Source organism: Callospermophilus lateralis, chromosome 4, assembly GCF_048772815.1.
Source record: "Callospermophilus lateralis isolate mCalLat2 chromosome 4, mCalLat2.hap1, whole genome shotgun sequence".
Taxonomy (NCBI): Eukaryota; Metazoa; Chordata; class Mammalia; order Rodentia; family Sciuridae; genus Callospermophilus; species Callospermophilus lateralis.
This window is the reverse complement of record NC_135308.1, coordinates 87305758-87315467: the sequence shown is the minus strand read 5'-3', so window position 1 is coordinate 87315467 and position 9710 is coordinate 87305758.

Genomic DNA, 9710 nt, shown 5'->3' with positions numbered 1-9710 from the left:
TTATAGGGGAAGGGAATAAGTCACCAAAGAGAATGAGAGTAAGCAGGCAGAATTCAAGGAAGGGGGAATATGAGAATTGAAAAGAAATGCAAAGACAGAAGAAAAGAAGAGAGAGAGAAAGGAAACAGAAAATTAAAAAGAATTAAAAAGAAATCATAATCGCAATAATAAAAATGAAAATTAGTATTAAAAAATAAAATAAAATGAATTTTTAAAAAATTTTGGGAAAACAACAACAACAAAAACAAAACAAAACCAAAAAAAAAAAATTTAATACATGCAGTCTTAGAGTTCGATTCACTATTCTTCCAGTAGGTGGAGCTGTGCCCACCGGGCCAAGCTTCTCCTCTCAGTAGGCAGGAGCCAGTAACTGTGCAGCAGCTCTTCCTCCTGGACTGGGCGGGTCTCCAATCCTGAGTGCACTGGTGACGCTCACCACAATACTGGCTACACGCTAAGTCTGCTGCTCCTGTGAGCCCTGTTTTCAAGAACGCCTGGGCACATTCTCCCTGTCTGCCATTCCCTTGGACCCTAAGTTTGTAGAGCTTGGGGCTGAGAACCCCCAGCAAATTTGCTTGCCCCCTGGTAGCCACGCCCCTGGAAGCTGGTGCAAGAGACCTCAGTTGTCAGAACTGGTGGTAGCGGTAGCCGGGATTTCCGCGATGCGGGTCCCGCACCACTCCTGATTCCCCCGTGCAAGAGCCGGGCGGGCGGGGGCTGTCCACACGAGCGTGGAGTTGGGGGGTTGGGTGGTAGTTTGCAGCGCCGAACCGCCAGAGGCGGTTCACAGAGCTGGGAAGGCAGGGCCCAGCCTTTCGTATGCTCGCTGCAATGTGTGAGCAGCGGTTGTTCGGCTGCGGCCGGCGGGACTGCGCCCCCGCGGAAGCTGTTCACACGAGCGCGGGGGTGGGGGGATGGGGGTCATCGTTCACAGCGCCGAGCCAGCAGGGGGTGGGGGGGTGGGGGGGTGGGGGGGGTAGTCGTTTGCAGTGCTGAACCGCCTCTGCGCTAGGCCGGCTGGGGCCCAAGCAGGCTGTGGCCGTTTGTAAGTATGCTGCAAAGTGTGGGCAGCGGGAGTTCGTCGTTGGCCGGGAGTTCGGCGTTGGCCGGCGGGATCCACGTTGCCGAGATTCACTCGTCTGGGACAAACTGACCCCTCCAATAGACTTACTAATTCCCAGCAGGTCTCCTTTCAGCGGAATTTTGCTAGAAGTCCCTCAGCAGGCCGCATGCAGGTGAATTAATGGGCCTCTCTGCTCCCATTACTGCGGAGGCATTGAAAGTGCTGCCTCCTCGCCGGCCGCCATGTTGGGCCTCAATGTAGTTTTAATTTGCATTTTCCTGATGGCTAAGAATGATGAACATTTTCCATGTATTTGTTGGCCATTTGTATTTCTTTTTTTGAGAAATATCTCTTTAGATCTTTCACCCATTTATTGAGTGCATTATTAGTTTTCTCATTGTTAAATTTTTTAATATCTTTATTTTTGTTTATTTATTTTCATACAGTGCTGAAGATTGAACACAGTGCCTCACAAGTTCGCGGCAAGTGCTCTGCCACTGAACTATAGCCCCAGCCCCTTCAGTGTTAGATTTTTAAAAATTCTTTATATATTCTGGGTTTTAACCCCTGTTGGAAGAGTAGCTGGTGAAAATCTTCTCTCATTATGTAGGCTTTCTCTTCACACTCTTGTTTCCTTGCTGTGCAGAAATTTTGTAATTAGGCAAAATCATTTACAAAGCTAATTAATCATGATAATAATAGGAGTAGACATAAAGGTTCAAGGAAGTAGAAACTACTTTTTGCTTCAAAGCTGTGGGAATGGCATTTGAAGGTTCTTCCTGTGCTTAAAGTAAAAGTTTTACCAAACCAAATCATGTCATTCCAAATGTTAGAATTCAGACAGTTCTTATTGGAAATCTAAGGGAAAACCTAAAGAAAAGTGCCTTGCCTTTTGATTAAATAAAGGTAAATTTTTCTTAAAGAAATTTTCTTTCAATCATCTACCCTGGTTTTCCCAGTTTCCCTTTAGGTAAACACATTTCTTCTCTTGCCATTGTATTACATTCTGCATTATCCACCCACTGTTTACTCTGACCGTGACCTTCTGTCACTGGGGGCAGAGCCATTATCTGGACTCCACTCTGACATCTTGAGGTCCTTGGACTCTCTTGCCCATACTGCTCTGTCCTACTGACCAAAGGATCACAGAACTCTCTTCGAGTGGACCTGGAGAGCTCCAGCTGTGGTGCACTGTTTACAGTTGTGTCTTATTTTTAAGAAAGAAAGAAAGATTTTTCCATTGCATCATTTTAAAACTTCTAGTCTGATCCCCCCTGAAACTCTCTCCTCCGCATTAGGCTCGATCACCTCCTCTCCATGGTATTTACACAGCTTATGTACGCATTGACCCTGACACTGATGACATGGCATTCCCCCCAAATTTTAATAAATTTCCTCAGACAATCCATTTCCTGGAACATTACAACGTAGCACATCTGGCTCTCCAGCCCCCCTCTAGTCCCTTCACACAAATAAACAACAAGAATGGTTTTGCCTCATCACTGAAAAATATCTGAACTATAATACAAACTCTTTAAAATATATTCAAGTTAACTTATATAGCATCTATTAACTGTTAGATTTCCTCATCCTTAAGTGTATTATTTTATTTGATCACCCTCTGAGGTGGTTTTTACTCTCATTTTGAAACCAAGAAAAGTGAGGCACAGAAATGTAAGTAAATTTCCCAAAATCACAAGCTAGCATGACAAAGCCAGACACAAACCAGACCATGAGATGTCAGAACGTAAGAAACACTTGACCTTTGATTCCAAGTGGTAGTAGCCTGTACAGTGTCTCCAGAATCACCCTTCCCAATTCCACGGCCAGGCCAGGCCCTCACCAGGGTACCGGTCTCCCCACTTATTGCTCCCATCTCACCCACAACATGCATTTCCGGAAGAAACTTTCCAATACACTAGGACCATCGCATCACACTCCTAATTAAGAATCCCTTATTGTTTGTCAGATGGTCTTCAGAAGTCCAAGCCACTTCTGCTAAGAAGTCACTCTCTGTTCCAGGTTCTTAGCACTTCTTACATCTGTTTAACCAAAGCTTGTTTGACACTGAGGACACAGCAGAATGGTTTCTTGCCACTAAGGAACTTATAAGGGAAGGTAGATATTTAAACAGAAGCATGAAAGACGGTGTTACAGGTGCTCAGTAACACAGTCGACCCTCCATATCCATGACTTCCACATCCATTCACTCAACCAATGAGGACTGGAAATATTTGGGGAAAAAAAAATGTTATGTTTGTACCCAACATGCACAAACTTTTCATTACTCCCTCAATAACACACCAACTATCTAACAGCACTTACATTGCATTAGGTATTATAAATAATCTAGAGAGAGTTGAAAGTATGCTGGAGGACATGCATGGATTAAATGCAAATACTTTGTCATTTTATTTTAAAAGTCTTGAGCATCCACAGATTTTGGTATCTGAAGGGGTCCTGGAACCAATCCCTTACAGACACGGGGGTGACTGCATTTGGAAAACACATCAGATGTGAAGGAAGTGTGACCAGTGGTCGGCTTTGAAGAAGGCAGATTGGGAGAGTCTGGGGTGCTGGGGGGTGCTAGACTGGGACAGGCACTCATGCAGGAGGAAGCAACAGGAGACACAGCATAGAAGAATCATGGAGTAAGGTCTAGTCCACCTACCATAACCACAGGAGACCGTGCCGGGCAGGGCAGCGCAAAATTAGAGTCATAGTGCAAAAGCAAGTTTGGGTGGATTAGATTTGATGCTTGAGGATGTACTAAGTTCACCCCACACTGTTCCTTTCAGTACCTGCCTTTTCATTGATAATTACAATCTCAGAACTCATATTTGCTGATTTATAGGTACAAGCCAGTTCTGCCAAGTATTTTACAAACATTATTTCATTTGATTTTACTTACATCTTATAACAGTACTAAGAAGTAAGTATAGTTATTCCAGTTTTACACATAAGGCAACTGAGGCCAAATATAAGTAACCTTAATAACCTCATCTAAAAGCCACCTGAATTTCTTTACCTAAATTCACATTTCAAATGATAAAAAAATAAATAAATAAATTCACAAGGCACTTTTAGTCTTAAAAGTCTTTAGCATCATCCAAAGTTTGAAATTTATTCATTGGTCCCCCAAATGGGGGCAGAGATCAGAGCAATTTTTCTCCTATAGCATCTTGCGTAGAGCTGGGAAAAGCATAAATGTCTCAAAACTCCAGCTTAAAGTTGAGTTAAATAAATTCATAAAAATTTCTTTTACAACTGATTCACTACATTTTGCATTGAAATATATTGATTTGTCTTTTATAGTGTTCCTCATAACCTGAAAGTGCTGAGAATCTGTTAGCCTTTGTCCATCGTGGCCAAGCTGAGCACCACAGTCTAGGGCAGTCAAAGCCTATGAAAGTAGGACCAGCCCCTGCCTCCACCTCAGTGTATGAGGATGTATCAAGTACATCACAGCCATCCAATAAATTCCAAATAACAACTTCAGAGCAGAATACAAAACTTTGTTTTAAAGCTCTCCAGTCAGTTATATAGAAGCACAGTAATTACAGGAGAAGGCATTTTAATTCATTTGTTTTTGTTTTGGTTTGGTTTGGTTTTTGTTTTATTGTTTTGTTTTATTTTGTGGTAGTGGGAACTGAATCCAGGGGTGCTTTACCACTGAGCTACATCCCCAGACCTTTTTATTTTATTTTATTTTATTTTATTTTATTTTGAGACAGGATCTCACACGGTTGCTGAGGCTGGACTCAAACATGCCATCCTCCTGCCTCAGCCTCCCCAGTCATTGGAATTACAGGTATACCCCACCATGCCCAACCACCTGTCTTATTTTAGAATTGTCTAGAATCCACTAATATCAACCAAGAGGACTTCAGAAGTTTCTAGATCAAAATATTGCTGAGGAATGCTTGCTCCAACACTTAGTAACCATGTGGCTGGATTACTGTATTTTTTTTTTCTGTATTCTTGATTCTCTGGTATCTGGGGCCTCACAGGCAGAGTGAGATTGCCCCTCCAGCTCTGGCCAATTCGTAGATAGAAGCTATCTCCTTGCAAGTGCACCTTTCACGTGCAAACCAATCAATACAAATGTATTGATCTAAACTACTTTCTGAGTCATATCTCCCACCCCTCCTGCTCCAGCCCATATTCTTCTGCCCTAATCATCCCAGGAAAATGAGGGGCACTCTCTACTCATCGGAGTCTGCTAAAATTGTTCAAATTAGCCAATCATATGCCTGCTCACCCTGCCTCCTTTGTTCCTTCCTGTAGACCCACAATCAGGGCTCTTGTCCACACTTGCTTTCTTCTTCCTCCTTCCTCCTGGCTGACCCTGGTATTTCCCCATGTGGCCCTTCATGACATGACATGCCTCCTGTTTCCAGAGAAACAGAAAAACTATAAGATGGGCCAGTGGTGCACAACTGTAGCCCCAGCACTCAAGAGGCTGAGGCAGGAGGATCACTGAAAACCAGGAGTTCAGAGCCATCCTGGGCAACATGGCAAGACCCCATCTCAAAAAAATGTCTTCCTTCATGACATTTATTTTCATGTTCACATGTTTTATCATACTTGATTAGAAAACATCCAAGGTAACATTTAAAACTGTGACCTAGCTGGGCACAGTGGCGCACACCTGTAATCCTAGCAGCTCAGGAGGCTGAGATAGGAGAATTGCCAAGTTCAAAATTTGCCTCAGCAATGGCCAGATGAGGCGCTAAGCAACTCAGTGAGACCCTGTCTCTAAATAAAATACAAAATAGGGCTGGGGATGTGGCTCAGTGGTCAAGTGCCCCTGAGTTCAATCTCTGGTATCAAAAAAAAAAAAAAAAAAACTGTGACCTTTAGGGAATTTTGGACCTCTCTGTGGCTCAGGTTCCACATGTTTACAATGAAAGTAACATTACCTGCCTCAATAAAACTAAGTGCTAAGTCATAAAAATCTTTTATTCTAAACTTCACGTTCTAAGCCAGTAGACATTATAACTATGGATTACTTTTAGTTTTGACGTTCATCTGTGGGTGAGAAACACTGGAATTTCATAACATCTTAATAATGTCCAGTTTTGTAAAGGAAGAAATTAAACTGAGTGCAATGGGAGTGTGGTTTCAGTGAATGGTCCTGGTCAACGGCCCAAAGTCTGTAGTTAACATGGCTTCCTACAGTCGGATCAATGCATTATTCTTATTATGTAATAAAACTTCCTTTGATTTTCTGTGGGAAATGTCCTCCCACTTCCCTCCCCCAACAAAGTTGGCTGATGATATAAGAAAAGATTAAGTAAATAAACTGAAGAAAGAGATGGTTGCAAGCCAGAAAATGTAAGTTTTGGATAAATTAAAGGGCTAAATATTGAATTCAGCAAAAGCTGGAATATATGATGTAAAGTTGACCATATGCTCTATATAAAAACAGCAAAAAGCAATTCTTTAGACTGTTTCAAGCAGCACACCATCAAGTACAAAAAAATGCTTATATATGGGAAATCAAACCAACTAAAAATAAAAAGGAGGAGGTCAACTCATGGAAGGAAAAAAATGCATAAAAACAGATGACTCGGGTAAATGTGATTAAAAAAAGTCAGAAGCTTGTAAAAGAAAAAAAAAGTTCTGGGAAAGCAATAGAAAACCAGGGCACTGAACTGACCTTTGTGAATAAAGGTAGATTTAAAGTGTTAACAAAGCACTTTTTCCTAGAACATGAAGTAATCATGAGTATAGCAATAATTTCATATGTTGTTATAGAAGTATTTTCTCTAGCGCCAAAGAATGCATCACATTATATATTACAACAAATATCCAGTACTTTTAAATACTTTTAAAATATTTTTTAAATCACAATCATGGAACCAATGGTATTAATTACTTAAAAGAAGTCAACTTTAAGTTTTAGATTACATTTGAATACAACTGAAACAACAGGCTTCATTATAGGACAAATGGATTTTTTTTTAAATCTTAAAAATCTTTCTTCTTCCTATCAGAACAGTTTTCAGTCCAGATATAGAATCTAACTATGAGAAATAAGGCAGGCAGTATGCAGATTATGACACCAAAGTGGTTTTTGTTTTTTTTTGTTTTTTTTTTTTTTTTTTTTTTTGTGCATGTGAATGAAAAAAAGCTAAAGAAGCAGATAGGTAGAAGGAAATGGAAAGGGATCCAGAGAAAGAAATTAAAGCCCGATACCACGTACGTGGACCACAACCTGAAAGAAATCAGTCACCCTAAAAGACATCTCCAAATCTGCATGCCTGGCTAGTTAGATGAGCCAGGGATATCACATCAGTTGTTGGTGACATGAGCACACCTGAAATTTGCATATGCTCCTGTGAGAAACAAGAAAATTCTGAAAACAATATACTTGTTAAAAGATAATTTTATTTATTTTTTAAAGAAGGTACAATAATGACAACCATACAAATATAAACTGAACATCTGTCAAAAATTGTATTTAATTCATTCATTAATAAGGGAATCAGAAAAATGTTACAATTGATTCAAAGGAGAATTCAAAGATTTTATATATGTACATATTATATATAATGTGTATAATACAACACATATATACATTTGTACATATATATGGCAATAAATATTAACAAATAGATCTAAAATGGGTCTACCCACAGGGCAATAAAAAAATTGTATTCCACTGGATACAATTCTTGTGGACAAGAATAATTTGCATTGTTAGGTGGTTTTGTTTTGTTTTGTTTTGTTTTGTTTTACAATTTACAAAATTGTAAAACAGCTCAAAGACGATGAAAGAAATCAGATAAACTACAAGAATACACCAGATTATGCCTTGGTTTCCATTAAAGACACCCAATAATCTCTTCATTCAGTTCAGTCCCACATAATAGCTGGAAAAGATCTGAGATTCACAGAAAAGTCAAGAGTATGCAGAAACCTCATCTGCAGAGATAAAGGCATATCCCATGGTCATTATCAGTGGACATCCAGGGAATGACCAGGAACAAGGATCCAGGCAGCCCTCCACGGATGCCTGGTTATCGAGGTGAGAGACCATTCAGTGGAGCCAGCAAAGGGCAGAGGGCAAAGGCCCTTTCTCCTGCTCTCATCCAGATACTAAGCTTCTGCTGAATTCAGACACAATACTGGGAAGAAGAAATGAGGAGAAACGCCCTGAGAGGTAGAAAGGTTAAAATTAATGACTTTTAACAGAAAGAGGTCATTTTAAAAATGAAGAATATGGGTTACTTTTAACTGACCAGAGATACTGCTCCCCTCAAAAACTTCAGAACTTGAAGTCCCAACTCCAAGAACCTCTAAATGTGACTGTATTTGAAGACAGGCCCTTTAAAGAGCTAGCTAACCTGAGGCCCTAAGTGTGGGCCCCAATTCAATCTGGTATTATAAGTAGAAGAAACCTGAACCCAGGCTCATGTGCACCTAGGGAAAACCATGTAAGCACACACAGAGCAGGTGGCTTTCTGCAAAGCCAAGAGGAGAGGCCTTGGCAGATACCAATCCTGCCTTGGACTTCCAACCTCCAAAACTGTTTGAAAATAGATTTCTGTTGTTAAGCCATCCAATCTAAGGCATTTTTATCATGGCAACCCTTGTAAAATAACACAAGGTTTTAAGGGGTCTTCCTCCCCCTTCCACATCAGAAGGGGTAAAAACATGATGAGAGATTGGTATGTAAAGTAACAAGTTACCTGTTTGTTCTTCAATTTGGGACATCTGTGTACATTTTATCTTATTATATTGGATGAGCACGTCATAAAGTTTGGACACATTCTCAGACTCAGGGTTGCAAACAATTTTTGATAGTCATAGTTTTTCAGTGGAGCAAAGACTTATGACCACCAAAGAAATAAGTTTCAAAGAACTCATATCAGATACACATAGTAGTTTGGAAAAAAGAAAACATACTGCTGCTATGATTTGAATCTTTATTTCCCCTCCAAAAGTAATGTGGAAACAATCTACATTGTGGTGCCATTAAAAGGTGGGACCTTTAATGGCATACAGGTTTTGCCCTCATGAATGGATTAGCACCTTATATAAGGGCTGGAAGGAATTAATTAGGTCCTTTTGTCACTCCACCAACCTCCATACAAGGACACCACTATAAAGTGCCATCAATGGAGCAGTCCCCTCACCAGATACTAAACTTTGATTGTAAACTTCCCAGCCTCCAAGACTATGAACAATAATAAAGAATTTCCATTCTTTATAAATTACTCAGTCTCAGGTATTTTGTTATAGTAGTACAAAGGACTAAGACAACTGTCAATCATGGTTTTAGAATCCAATTCAAGAATATCTTATTTCTAGGGGCTGGAACTACAGCTCAGTGGCAGAGCACTTGCTTAGCATGTGTGAGGTCCTGAGCACCACATAAAAAATGAACAAATAAAACAAAGGCCTCCTGTCCATACACAACTACAAATATAAATAAAAATAATATCTTATTTCTAGTTTTGTATCATTTCCATTGCTGTTAAAGCTGCTGCTTCTGAGGAAGCCCAACACTGATAGAACCTCCAGAAGGTCTGAGGTATTATTTTGTTTTGCTTTGCTTTGCTTTGCTTTGCTTTGCTTTGTTCTGGTATCAGGGATTGAACCCAGGGGCACTTAACCACCAAGCCACATCCCCAGCACT